A 15,296-nucleotide genomic window follows, 5' to 3' on the forward strand; every position below is an offset into this window, starting at 1 on the left:
CCCTGGGAGATTACTAGAGTTGCTGAGACATTGCTCCAGGCAATTACTAGAGCTGCTGAGGCATTGCCCCAGGAGTTTACTAGGGTTGCTGAGGCATTGCCCCAGGGGATTAGTAGGGTTGCTGAGGCATTGCCCCAGGAGATTACTACAGTTGCTGAGGCATTGCTCTTGGAGAATACTAGGGTTGCTGAGACACTGCCCCTGGAGATTAGTAGGGTTGCTGAGGCATTGCCCTTGGAGATTAGTAGGGTTGCTGAGGCATTGCCCCAGGAGTTTACGAGGGTTGCTGAGGCATTGCCCCAGGAGATTACTAGATTTGCTGAGGCATTGCCCCGGTAGATTACTAGGGTTGCTGAGGCATTGCTCCAGGAGATTACTAGAGTTGCTGAGTCATTGCTCCAGGAGATTACTTGGGTTGCTGAGGCATTGCTCCAGGAGATTACTAGAGTTGCTGAGTCATTGCCCTTGGAGATTACTGGAGTTGCTGAGGCATTGCCCTGGGAGATTACTAGAGTTGCTGAGACATTGCCCTGGGAGATTACTAGAGTTGCTGAGACATTACCCCATTAGATTACTAGGGTTGCTGATGCATTGCCCCGGGAGATTACTAGGGTTTCTGAGGCATTGCCCCAGGAGATTACTAGGGTTGCTGAGGCATTGCCCCAGCAGATTACTAGAGTTGCTGAGGCATTGCTCCAGGAGATTACGAGGGTTGCTGAGGCATTGCCCTGGCAGATTACTAGAGTTGCTGAGACATTGCCCTGGGAGATTACTAGAGTTGCTGAGACATTACCCCAGGAGATTACTAGGGTTGCTGATGCATTGCCCCGGGAGATTACTAGGGTTTCTGAGGCATTGCCCCAGGAGATTACTAGGGTTGCTGAGGCATTGCCCCAATAGATTACTAGAGTTGCTGAGACATTGCTCCAGGAGATTACTAGAGTTGCTGAGGCATTGCTCCAGGAGATTTCTAGCGTTGCTGAGGCATTGCCCCGGGAGGTTACAAAGGTTGCTGAGCCATTGCTCCTGTAGATTACTATGGTTGCTGAGTCATTGCTCCAGTAGATTACTAGAGTTGCTGAGACATTGCTCCAGGAGATTACTTGGGTTGGTGAGGCATTGCTCCAGGAGATTACTATTGTTGCTGACGCATTGCTCCAGGAGATTACTTGGGTTGCTGAGGCATTGCTCCAGGAGATTACTAGAGTTGCTGAGTCATTGCCCTTGGAGATTACTGGAGTTGCTGAGGCATTGCCCTGGGAGATTACTAGAGTTGCTGAGACATTGCCCTGGGAGATTACTAGAGTTGCTGAGACATTACCCCAGTAGATTACTAGGGTTGCTGATGCATTGCCCCGGGAGATTACTAGGGTTTCTGAGGCATTGCCCCAGGAGATTACTAGGGTTGCTGAGGCATTGCCCCAGCAGATTACTAGAGTTGCTGAGACATTGCTCCAGGAGACTACTAGAGTTGCTGAGGCATTGCTCCAGGAGATTTCTAGCGTTGCTGAGGCATTGCCCCGGGAGGTTACAAAGGTTGCTGAGGCAATCCTCCTGTAGATTACTATGGTTGCTGAGTCATTGCTCCAGGACATTACTAGAGTTGCTGAGACATTGCTCCAGGAGATTACTTGGGTTGGTGAGGCATTGCTCCAGGAGATTACTTGGGTTGCTGAGGCATTGCTGCACGAGATTACTAGGGTTGCTGAGGCATTGCACAGGGAGATTACTCGGGTTGCTGAGGCATTGCTCCTGGAGATTACTAGGGTTGCTGAGGCATTGCCCTGGGAGATTACTAGAGTTGCTGAGGCCTTGCCCATGGAGATTACGAGTGTTGCTGAGGCATTGCCCTGGGAGATTACTAAAGTTGCTGCGGCATTGCTCCTGGACATTACTAGGGTTGCTGAGGATATTGCCATGGGAGATTACTAGAGTTGCTGAGACATTGCCCTGCGTGATTACTAGGGTTGCTGAGACATTACCCCAGGAGATTACTAGGCTTGCTGAGGCATTGCCCTGGGAGATTACTAGAGTTGCTGAGACATTGCTCCAGGCAATTACTAGAGCTGCTGAGGCATTGCCCCAGGAGTTTACTAGGGTTGCTGAGGCATTGCCCCAGGGGATTAGTAGGGTTGCTGAGGCATTGCCCCAGGAGATTACTACAGTTGCTGAGGCATTGCTCTTGGAGAATACTAGGGTTGCTGAGACACTGCCCCTGGAGATTAGTAGGGTTGCTGAGGCATTGCCCCAGGAGATTAGTAGGGTTGCTGAGGCATTGCCCCAGGAGTTTACGAGGGTTGCTGAGGCATTGCCCCAGGAGATTACTAGATTTGCTGAGGCATTGCCCCGGTAGATTACTAGGGTTGCTGAGGCATTGCTCCAGGAGATTACTAGAGTTGCTGAGTCATTGCTCCAGGAGATTACTTGGGTTGCTGAGGCATTGCTCCAGGAGATTACTAGAGTTGCTGAGTCATTGCCCTTGGAGATTACTGGAGTTGTTGAGGCATTGCCCTGGGAGATTACTAGAGTTGCTGAGACATTGCCCTGGGAGATTACTAGAGTTGCTGAGACATTACCCCATTAGATTACTAGGGTTGCTGATGCATTGCCCCGGGAGATTACTAGGGTTTCTGAGGCATTGCCCCAGGAGATTACTAGGGTTGCTGAGGCATTGCCCCAGCAGATTACTAGAGTTGCTGAGGCATTGCTCCAGGAGATTACGAGGGTTGCTGAGGCATTGCCCTGGCAGATTACTAGAGTTGCTGAGACATTGCCCTGGGAGATTACTAGAGTTGCTGAGACATTACCCCAGGAGATTACTAGGGTTGCTGATGCATTGCCCCGGGAGATTACTAGGGTTTCTGAGGCATTGCCCCAGGAGATTACTAGGGTTGCTGAGGCATTGCCCCAATAGATTACTAGAGTTGCTGAGACATTGCTCCAGGAGATTACTAGAGTTGCTGAGGCATTGCTCCAGGAGATTTCTAGCGTTGCTGAGGCATTGCCCCGGGAGGTTACAAAGGTTGCTGAGCCATTGCTCCTGTAGATTACTATGGTTGCTGAGTCATTGCTCCAGTAGATTACTAGAGTTGCTGAGACATTGCTCCAGGAGATTACTTGGGTTGGTGAGGCATTGCTCCAGGAGATTACTATTGTTGCTGACGCATTGCTCCAGGAGATTACTTGGGTTGCTGAGGCATTGCTCCAGGAGATTACTAGAGTTGCTGAGTCATTGCCCTTGGAGATTACTGGAGTTGCTGAGGCATTGCCCTGGGAGATTACTAGAGTTGCTGAGACATTGCCCTGGGAGATTACTAGAGTTGCTGAGACATTACCCCAGTAGATTACTAGGGTTGCTGATGCATTGCCCCGGGAGATTACTAGGGTTTCTGAGGCATTGCCCCAGGAGATTACTAGGGTTGCTGAGGCATTGCCCCAGCAGATTACTAGAGTTGCTGAGACATTGCTCCAGGAGATTACTAGAGTTGCTGAGGCATTGCTCCAGGAGATTTCTAGCGTTGCTGAGGCATTGCCCCGGGAGGTTACAAAGGTTGCTGAGGCATTGCTCCTGTAGATTACTATGGTTGCTGAGTCATTGCTCCAGGACATTACTAGAGTTGCTGAGACATTGCTCCAGGAGATTACTTGGGTTGGTGAGGCATTGCTCCAGGAGATTACTAGTGTTGCTGAGGCATTGCTCCAGGAGATTACTTGGGTTGCTGAGGCATTGCTCCAGGAGATTACTAGAGTTGCTGAGTCATTGCCCTTGGAGATTACTGGAGTTGCTGAGGCATTGCCCTTGGAGATTACTAGAGTTGCTGATGCATTGCCCCAGGAGATAACTAGAGTTGCTGAGGCTATGCCCCAGGAGATTACTAGAATTGCTGAGACATTACCCCAGGAGATTACTAGGGTTGCTGAGGCATTGCCCCGGGAGAATACTAGAGTTGCTGAGGTATTGCCCCAGGCGATTACTAGGGTGGTTGAGGCGTTGCTCCAGGAGATTACTAGGGTTGCTGACACATTGCCCTGGGAGATTACTAGAGTTGCTGAGACAATACCCCTGGAGATTACTAGAGTTGCTGAGACATTGCCCTGGGAGATTATTAGAGTTGCTGAGGCATTGCTCCAGGAGATTACTAAGGTTGCTGAGACATTGCCCTGGGAGATTATTGGAGTTGCTGAAACATTGCTCCAGGAGATTGCTAGAGTTGCTGAGACATTGCTCCAGGAGATTACTAGGGTTGCTGAGGCATTGCTGCACGAGATTACTAGGGTTGCTGAGGCATTGCACAGGGAGATTACTCGGGTTGCTGAGGCATTGCTCCTGGAGATTACTAGGGTTGCTGAGGCATTGCCCTGGGTGATTACTAGAGTTGCTGAGGCCTTGCCCATGGAGATTACGAGTGTTGCTGAGGCATTGCCCTGGGAGATTACTAAAGTTGCTGCGGCATTGCTCCTGGACATTACTAGGGTTGCTGAGGATATTGCCATGGGAGATTACTAGAGTTGCTGAGGCATTGCTCCAGGAGATTACTAAGGTTGCTGAGACATTGCCCTGGGAGATTATTGGAGTTGCTGAAACATTGCTCCAGGAGATTGCTAGAGTTGCTGAGACATTGCGCTGCGTGATTACTAGGGTTGCTGAGACATTACCCCAGGAGATTACTAGGCTTGCTGAGGCATTGCCCTGGGAGATTACTAGAGTTGCTGAGACATTGCTCCAGGAGATTACTAGAGTTGCTGAGGCATTGCCCCAGGAGTTTACTAGGGTTGCTGAGGCATTGCCCCAGGGGATTAGTAGGGTTGCTGAGGCATTGCCCCAGGAGATTACTACAGTTGCTGAGGCATTGCCCCAGGAGATTACTACAGTTGCTGAGGCATTGCTCTTGGAGAATACTAGGGTTGCTGAGACACTGCCCCTGGAGATTAGTAGGGTTGCTGAGGCATTGCCCCAGAAGATTAGTAGGGTTGCTGAGGCATTGCCCCAGGGGTTTACGAGGGTTGCTGAGGCATTGCCCCAGGAGATTACTAGATTTGCTGAGGCATTGCCCCGGTAGATTACTAGAGTTGCTGAGGCATTGCTCCAGGAGATTACGAGGGTTGCTGAGGCATTGCCCTGGCAGATTACTAGAGTTGCTGAGACATTGCCCTGGGAGATTACTAGAGTTGCTGAGACATTACCCCAGGAGATTACTAGGGTTGCTGATGCATTGCCCCGGGAGATTACTAGGGTTGCTGAGGCATTGCCCCAGGAGATTTCTAGAGTTGCTGAGGCATTGCCCCGGGAGATTACAAAGGTTGCTGAGGCATTGCTCCTGGAGATTACTATGGTTGCTGAGTCATTGCTCCAGGAGATTACTAGAGTTGCTGAGACATTGCTCCAGGAGATTACTTGGGTTGGTGAGGCATTGCTCCAGGAGATTACTAGAGTTGCTGAGGCATTGCTCCAGGAGATTACTTGGGTTGCTGAGGCATTTCTCCAGGATATTACTAGAGTTGCTGAGTCATTGCCCTTGGAGATTACTGGAGTTGCTGAGGCATTGCCCTTGGAGATTACTAGAGTTGCTGAGTCATTGCCCCAGGAGATTACTAGAGTTGCTGAGGCAATGCCCCAGGAGATTACTAGAGTTGCTGAGACATTACCCCAGGAGATTACTAGGGTTGCTGAGGCACTGCCCCGGGAGATTACTCGAGTTGCTGAGGTATTGCCCCAGGAGATTACTAGGGTGGTTGAGGCGTTGCTCCAGGAGATTACTAGGGTTGCTGAGACATTGCCCTGGGAGATTACTAGAGTTGCTGAGACAATACCCCAGGAGATTACTAGAGTTGCTGGGACATTGCCCAGGGAGATTATTAGAGTTGCTGAGGCATTGCTCTGGGAGATTACTAGAGTTGCTGAGACATTACCCCAGGCGATTACTAGAGTTGCTGAGACATTACCCCAGGAGATTACTAGAGTTGCTGAGACATTGCCCCCGGAGATTACTCGAGTTGCTGAGGCATTTCCCCGGGAGATTACTAGAGTTGCTGAGGCATTGCCCCAGAAGATTACTAGGTTGGTTGAGGCATTGCTCCTGGAGATTACCAGGGTTGCTGAGGCATTGCCCCAGGAGATTACTAGAGTTGCTGAGGCATTGCCCATGGAGATTACGAGTGTTGCTGAGGCATTGCTGCAGGGGATTAGTAGGGTTGCTGAGGCATTGCCCCAGGAGATTACTACAGTTGCTGAGCCATTGCTCTTGGAGAATACTAGGGTTGCTGAGACACTGCCCCTGGAGATTAGTAGGGTTGCTGAGGCATTGCCCCAGGAGATTAGTAGGGTTGCTGAGGCATTGCCCCAGGAGTTTACGAGGGTTGCTGAGGCATTGCCCCAGGAGATTACTAGATTTGCTGAGGCATTGCCCCGGTAGATTACTAGAGTTGCTGAGGCATTGCTCCAGGAGATTACGAGGGTTGCTGAGGGATTGCCCTGGGAGATTACTAGAGTTGCTGAGACATTGCCCTGGGAGATTACTAGAGTTGCTGAGACATTACCCCAGGAGATTACTAGGGTTGCTGATGCATTGCCCCGAGAGATTACTAGGGTTTCTGAGGCATTGCCCCAGGAGATTACTAGGGTTGCTGAGGCATTGCCCCAGCAGATTACTAGAGTTGCTGAGACATTGCTCCAGGAGATTACTAGAGTTGCTGAGGCATTGCTCCAGGAGATTTCTAGCGTTGCTGAGGCATTGCCCCGGGAGGTTACAAAGGTTGCTGAGGCATTGCTCCTGTAGATTACTATGGTTGCTGAGTCATTGCTCCAGGAGATTACTAGAGTTGCTGAGACATTGCTCCAGGAGATTACTTGGGTTGGTGAGGCATTGCTCCAGGAGATTACTAGTGTTGCTGAGGCATTGCTCCAGGAGATTACTTGGGTTGCTGAGGCATTGCTCCAGGAGATTACTAGAGTTGCTGAGTCATTGCCCTTGGAGATTACTGTAGTTGCTGAGGCATTGCCCTTGGAGATTACTAGAGTTGCTGAGGCATTGCCCCAGGAGATAACTAGAGTTGCTGAGGCAATGCCCCAGGAGATTACTAGAGTTGCTGAGACATTACCCCAGGAGATTACTAGGGTTGCTGAGGCATTGCCCTGGGAGATTACTAGAGTTGCTGAGGTATTGCCCCAGGCGATTACTAGGGTGGTTGAGGCGTTGCTCCAGGAGATTACTAGGGTTGCTGACACATTGCCCTGGGAGATTACTAGAGTTGCTGAGACAATACCCCTGGAGATTACTAGAGTTGCTGAGACATTGCCCTGGGATATTATTAGAGTTGCTGAGGCATTGCCCCAGGAGATTAGTAGGGTTGCTGAGGCATTGCCCCAGGAGTTTACGAGGGTTGCTGAGGCATTGCCCCAGGAGATTACTAGATTTGCTGAGGCATTGCCCCGGTAGATTACTAGAGTTGCTGAGGCATTGCTCCAGGAGATTACAAGGGTTGCTGAGGCATTGCCCTGGGAGATTACTAGAGTTGCTGAGACATTGCCCTGGGAGATTACTAGAGTTGCTGAGACATTACCCCAGTAGATTACTAGGGTTGCTGATGCATTGCCCCGGGAGATTACTAGGGTTTCTGAGGCATTGCCCCAGGAGATTACTAGGGTTGCTGAGGCATTGCCCCAGCAGATTACTAGAGTTGCTGAGACATTGCTCCAGGAGATTACTAGAGTTGCTGAGGCATTGCTCCAGGAGATTTCTAGCGTTGCTGAGGCATTGCCCCGGGAGGTTACAAAGTTTGCTGAGGCAATGCTCCTGTAGATTACTATGGTTGCTGAGTCATTGCTCCAGTAGATTACTAGAGTTGCTGAGACATTGCTCCAGGAGATTACTTGGGTTGGTGAGGCATTGCTCCAGGAGATTACTAGTGTTGCTGAGGCATTGCTCCAGGAGATTACTTGGGTTGCTGAGGCATTGCTCCAGGAGATTACTAGAGTTGCTGAGTCATTGCCCTTGGAGATTACTGGAGTTGCTGAGGCATTGCCCTTGGAGATTACTAGAGTTGCTGAGGCATTGCCCCAGGAGATAACTAGAGTTGCTGAGGCAATGCCCCAGGAGATTACTAGAATTGCTGAGACATTACCCCAGGAGATTACTAGGGTTGCTGAGGCATTGCCCCGGGAGATTACTAGAGTTGCTGAGGTATTGCCCCAGGCGATTACTAGGGTGGTTGAGGCGTTGCTCCAGGAGATTACTAGGATTGCTGACACATTGCCCTGGGAGATTACTTGAGTTGCTGAGACAATACCCCTGGAGATTACTAGAGTTGCTGAGCCATTGCCCTGGGAGATTATTAGAGTTGCTGAGGCATTGCTCCAGGAGATTACTAAGGTTGCTGAGGCATTGCCCTGGGAGATTATTGGAGTTGCTGAAACATTGCTCCAGGAGATTGCTAGAGTTGCTGAGACATTGTTCCAGGAGATTACTAGGGTTGCTGAGGCATTGCTGCACGAGATTACTAGGGTTGCTGAGGCATTGCACAGGGAGATTACTCGGGTTGCTGAGGCATTGCTCCTGGAGATTACTAGGGTTGCTGAGGCATTGCCCTGGGAGATTACTAGAGTTGCTGAGGCCTTGCCCATGGAGATTACGAGTGTTGCTGAGGCATTGCCCTGGGAGATTACTAAAGTTGCTGCGGCATTGCTCCTGGACATTACTAGGGTTGCTGAGGATATTGCCATGGGAGATTACTAGAGTTGCTGAGACATTGCCCTGCGTGATTACTAGGGTTGCTGAGACATTACCCCAGGAGATTACTAGGCTTGCTGAGGCATTGCCCTGGGAGATTACTAGAGTTGCTGAGACATTGCTCCAGGAGATTACTAGAGTTGCTGAGGCATTGCCCCAGGAGTTTACTAGGGTTGCTGAGGCATTGCCCTAGGGGATTAGTAGGGTTGCTGAGGCATTGCCCCAGGAGATTACTACAGATGCTGAGGGATTGCCCCAGGAGATTACTACAGTTGCTGAGGCATTGCTCTTGGAGAATACTAGGGTTGCTGAGACACTGCCCCTGGCAGATTACTAGAGTTGCTGAGACATTGCCCTGGGAGATTACTAGAGTTGCTGAGACATTACCCCAGGAGATTACTAGGGTTGCTGATGCATTGCCCCGGGAGATTACTAGGGTTTCTGAGGCATTGCCCCAGGAGATTACTAGGGTTGCTGAGGCATTGCCCCAGCAGATTACTAGAGTTGCTGAGACATTGCTCCAGGAGATTACTAGAGTTGCTGAGGCATTGCTCCAGGAGATTTCTAGCGTTGCTGAGGCATTGCCCCGGGAGGTTACAAAGTTTGCTGAGGCAATGCTCCTGTAGATTACTATGGTTGCTGAGTCATTGCTCCAGTAGATTACTAGAGTTGCTGAGACATTGCTCCAGGAGATTACTTGGGTTGGTGAGGCATTGCTCCAGGAGATTACTAGTGTTGCTGAGGCATTGCTCCAGGAGATTACTTGGGTTGCTGAGGCATTGCTCCAGGAGATTACTAGAGTTGCTGAGTCATTGCCCTTGGAGATTACTAGGGTTGCTGAGGCATTGCCCTTGGAGATTACTAGAGTTGCTGAGGCATTGCCCCAGGAGATAACTAGAGTTGCTGAGGCAATGCCCCAGGAGATTACTAGAATTGCTGAGACATTACCCCAGGAGATTACTAGGGTTGCTGAGGCATTGCCCCGGGAGATTACTAGAGTTGCTGAGGTATTGCCCCAGGCGATTACTAGGGTGGTTGAGGCGTTGCTCCAGGAGATTACTAGGATTGCTGACACATTGCCCTGGGAGATTACTTGAGTTGCTGAGACAATACCCCTGGAGATTACTAGAGTTGCTGAGACATTGCCCTGGGAGATTATTAGAGTTGCTGAGGCATTGCTCCAGGAGATTACTAAGGTTGCTGAGGCATTGCCCTGGGAGATTATTGGAGTTGCTGAAACATTGCTCCAGGAGATTGCTAGAGTTGCTGAGACATTGTTCCAGGAGATTACTAGGGTTGCTGAGGCATTGCTGCACGAGATTACTAGGGTTGCTGAGGCATTGCACAGGGAGATTACTCGGGTTGCTGAGGCATTGCTCCTGGAGATTACTAGGGTTGCTGAGGCATTGCCCTGGGAGATTACTAGAGTTGCTGAGGCCTTGCCCATGGAGATTACGAGTGTTGCTGAGGCATTGCCCTGGGAGATTACTAAAGTTGCTGCGGCATTGCTCCTGGACATTACTAGGGTTGCTGAGGATATTGCCATGGGAGATTACTAGAGTTGCTGAGACATTGCCCTGCGTGATTACTAGGGTTGCTGAGACATTACCCCAGGAGATTACTAGGCTTGCTGAGGCATTGCCCTGGGAGATTACTAGAGTTGCTGAGACATTGCTCCAGGAGATTACTAGAGTTGCTGAGGCATTGCCCCAGGAGTTTACTAGGGTTGCTGAGGCATTGCCCTAGGGGATTAGTAGGGTTGCTGAGGCATTGCCCCAGGAGATTACTACAGATGCTGAGGGATTGCCCCAGGAGATTACTACAGTTGCTGAGGCATTGCTCTTGGAGAATACTAGGGTTGCTGAGACACTGCCCCTGGCAGATTACTAGAGTTGCTGAGACATTGCCCTGGGAGATTACTAGAGTTGCTGAGACATTACCCCAGGAGATTACTAGGGTTGCTGATGCATTGCCCCGGGAGATTACTAGGGTTTCTGAGGCATTGCCCCAGGAGATTACTAGGGTTGCTGAGGCATTGCCCCAGCAGATTACTAGAGTTGCTGAGACATTGCTCCAGGAGATTACTAGAGTTGCTGAGGCATTGCTCCAGGAGATTTCTAGCGTTGCTGAGGCATTGCCCCGGGAGGTTACAAAGTTTGCTGAGGCAATGCTCCTGTAGATTACTATGGTTGCTGAGTCATTGCTCCAGTAGATTACTAGAGTTGCTGAGACATTGCTCCAGGAGATTACTTGGGTTGGTGAGGCATTGCTCCAGGAGATTACTAGTGTTGCTGAGGCATTGCTCCAGGAGATTACTTGGGTTGCTGAGGCATTGCTCCAGGAGATTACTAGAGTTGCTGAGTCATTGCCCTTGGAGATTACTAGGGTTGCTGAGGCATTGCCCTTGGAGATTACTAGAGTTGCTGAGGCATTGCCCCAGGAGATAACTAGAGTTGCTGAGGCAATGCCCCAGGAGATTACTAGAATTGCTGAGACATTACCCCAGGAGATTACTAGGGTTGCTGAGGCATTGCCCCGGGAGATTACTAGAGTTGCTGAGGTATTGCCCCAGGCGATTACTAGGGTGGTTGAGGCGTTGCTCCAGGAGATTACTAGGATTGCTGACACATTGCCCTGGGAGATTACTTGAGTTGCTGAGACAATACCCCTGGAGATTACTAGAGTTGCTGAGACATTGCCCTGGGAGATTATTAGAGTTGCTGAGGCATTGCTCCAGGAGATTACTAAGGTTGCTGAGGCATTGCCCTGGGAGATTATTGGAGTTGCTGAAACATTGCTCCAGGAGATTGCTAGAGTTGCTGAGACATTGTTCCAGGAGATTACTAGGGTTGCTGAGGCATTGCTGCACGAGATTACTAGGGTTGCTGAGGCATTGCACAGGGAGATTACTCGGGTTGCTGAGGCATTGCTCCTGGAGATTACTAGGGTTGCTGAGGCATTGCCCTGGGAGATTACTAGAGTTGCTGAGGCCTTGCCCATGGAGATTACGAGTGTTGCTGAGGCATTGCCCTGGGAGATTACTAAAGTTGCTGCGGCATTGCTCCTGGACATTACTAGGGTTGCTGAGGATATTGCCATGGGAGATTACTAGAGTTGCTGAGACATTGCCCTGCGTGATTACTAGGGTTGCTGAGACATTACCCCAGGAGATTACTAGGCTTGCTGAGGCATTGCCCTGGGAGATTACTAGAGTTGCTGAGACATTGCTCCAGGAGATTACTAGAGTTGCTGAGGCATTGCCCCAGGAGTTTACTAGGGTTGCTGAGGCATTGCCCTAGGGGATTAGTAGGGTTGCTGAGGCATTGCCCCAGGAGATTACTACAGATGCTGAGGGATTGCCCCAGGAGATTACTACAGTTGCTGAGGCATTGCTCTTGGAGAATACTAGGGTTGCTGAGACACTGCCCCTGGCAGATTACTAGAGTTGCTGAGACATTGCCCTGGGAGATTACTAGAGTTGCTGAGACATTACCCCAGGAGATTACTAGGGTTGCTGATGCATTGCCCCGGGAGATTACTAGGGTTTCTGAGGCATTGCCCCAGGAGATTACTAGGGTTGCTGAGGCATTGCCCCAGCAGATTACTAGAGTTGCTGAGACATTGCTCCAGGAGATTACTAGAGTTGCTGAGGCATTGCTCCAGGAGATTTCTAGCGTTGCTGAGGCATTGCCCCGGGAGGTTACAAAGGTTGCTGAGGCATTGCTCCTGTAGATTACTATGGTTGCTGAGTCATTGCTCCAGGAGATTACTAGAGTTGCTGAGACATTGCTCCAGGAGATTACTTGGGTTGGTGAGGCATTGCTCCAGGAGATTACTATTGTTGCTGAGGCATTGCTCCAGGAGATTACTTGGGTTGCTGAGGCATTGCTCCAGGAGATTACTAGAGTTGCTGAGTCATTGCCCTTGGAGATTACTGGAGTTGCTGAGGCATTGCCCTTGGAGATTACTAGAGTTGCTGAGGCATTGCCCCAGGAGATAACTAGAGTTGCTGAGGCAATGCCCCAGGAGATTACTAGAGTTGCTGAGACATTACCCCGGTAGATTACTAGAGTTGCTGAGGCATTGCTCCAGGAGATTACGAGGGTTGCTGAGGCATTGCCCTGGGAGATTACTAGAGTTGCTGAGACATTGCCCTGGGAGATTACTAGAGTTGCTGAGACATTGCTCCAGTAGATTACTAGAGTTGCTGAGGCATTGCTCCAGGAGATTTCTAGCGTTGCTGAGGCATTGCCCCGGGAGGTTACAAAGGTTGCTGAGGCAATGCTCCTGTAGATTACTATGGTTGCTGAGTCATTGCTCCAGGAGATTACTTGGGTTGGTGAGGCATTGCTCCAGGAGATTACTAGTGTTGCTGAGGCATTGCTCCAGGAGATTACTTGGGTTGCTGAGGCATTGCTCCAGGAGATTACTAGAGTTGCTGAGTCATTGCCCTTGGAGATTACTGGAGTTGCTGAGGCATTGCCCTTGGAGATTACTAGAGTTGCTGAGGCATTGCCCCAGGAGATAACTAGAGTTGCTGAGGCAATGCCCCAGGAGATTACTAGAGTTGCTGAGACATTACCCCAGGAGATTACTAGGGTTGCTGAGGCATTGCCCTGGGAGATTACTAGAGTTGCTGAGGTATTGCCCCAGGCGATTACTAGGGTGGTTGAGGCGTTGCTCCAGGAGATTACTAGGGTTGCTGACACATTGCCCTGGGAGATTACTAGAGTTGCTGAGACAATACCCCTGGAGATTACTAGAGTTGCTGAGACATTGCCCTGGGATATTATTAGAGTTGCTGAGGCATTGCCCCAGGAGATTAGTAGGGTTGCTGAGGCATTGCCCCAGGAGTTTACGAGGGTTGCTGAGGCATTGCCCCAGGAGATTACTAGATTTGCTGAGGCATTGCCCCGGTAGATTACTAGAGTTGCTGAGGCATTGCTCCAGGAGATTACGAGGGCTGCTGAGGCATTGCCCTGGCAGATTACTAGAGTTGCTGAGACATTGCCCTGGGAGATTACTAGAGTTGCTGAGACATTACCCCAGTAGATTACTAGGGTTGCTGATGCATTGCCCCGGGAGATTACTAGGGTTTCTGAGGCATTGCCCCAGGAGATTACTAGGGTTGCTGAGGCATTGCCCCAGCAGATTACTAGAGTTGCTGAGACATTGCTCCAGGAGATTACTAGAGTTGCTGAGGCATTGCTCCAGGAGATTTCTAGCGTTGCTGAGGCATTGCCCCAGGAGGTTACAAAGGTTGCTGAGGCATTGCTCCTGTAGATTACTATGGTTGCTGAGTCATTGCTCCAGGAGATTACTAGAGTTGCTGAGACATTGCTCCAGGAGATTACTTGGGTTGGTGAGGCATTGCTCCAGGAGATTACTAGTGTTGCTGAGGCATTGCTCCAGGAGATTACTTGGGTTGCTGAGGCATTGCTCCAGGAGATTACTAGAGTTGCTGAGTCATTGCCCTTGGAGATTACTGGAGTTGCTGAGGCATTGCCCTTGGAGATTACTAGAGTTGCTGAGGCATTACCCCAGGAGATTACTAGAGTTGCTGAGGCAATGCCCCAGGAGATTACTAGGGTTGCTGAGGCATTGCCCCGGGAGATTACTAGAGTTGCTGAGGTATTGCCCCAGGCGATTACTAGGGTGGTTGAGGCGTTGCTCCAGGAGATTACTAGGGTTGCTGACACATTGCCCTGGGAGATTACTAGAGTTGCTGAGGCAATACCCCTGGAGATTACTAGAGTTGCTGAGACATTGCCCTGGGAGATTATTAGAGTTGCTGAGGCATTGCTCCAGGAGATTACTAAGGTTGCTGAGGCATTGCCCTGGGAGATTATTGGAGTTGCTGAAACATTGCTCCAGGAGATTGCTAGAGTTGCTGAGACATTGCTCCAGGAGATTACTAGGGTTGCTGTGGCATTGCTGCACGAGATTACTAGGGTTGCTGAGGCATTGCACAGGGAGATTACTCGGGTTGCTGAGGCATTGCTCCTGGAGATTACTAGGGTTGCTGAGGCATTGCCCTGGGAGATTACTAGAGTTGCTGAGGCCTTGCCCATGGAGATTACGAGTGTTGCTGAGGCATTGCCCTGGGAGATTACTAAAGTTGCTGCGGCATTGCTCCTGGACATTACTAGGGTTGCTGAGGATATTGCCATGGGAGATTACTAGAGTTGCTGAGACATTGCCCTGCGTGATTACTAGGGTTGCTGAGACATTACCCCAGGAGATTACTAGGCTTGCTGAGGCATTGCCCTGGGAGATTACTAGAGTTGCTGAGACATTGCTCCAGGAGATTACTAGAGTTGCTGAGGCATTGCCCCAGGAGTTTACTAGGGTTGCTGAGGCATTGCCCCAGGGGATTAGTAGGGTTGCTGAGGCATTGCCCCAGGAGATTACTACAGTTGCTGAGGGATTGCCCCAGGAGATTACTACAGTTGCTGAGGCATTGCTCTTGGAGAATACTAGGGTTGCTGAGACACTGCCCCTGGAGATTAGTAGGGTTGCTGAGGCATTGCCCCAGAAGATTAGTAGGGTTGCTGAGGCATTGCCCCAGGA

The sequence above is a fragment of the Carcharodon carcharias genome, chromosome 18 (assembly GCF_017639515.1).
Source record: "Carcharodon carcharias isolate sCarCar2 chromosome 18, sCarCar2.pri, whole genome shotgun sequence".
Lineage (NCBI taxonomy): Eukaryota > Metazoa > Chordata > Chondrichthyes > Lamniformes > Lamnidae > Carcharodon > Carcharodon carcharias.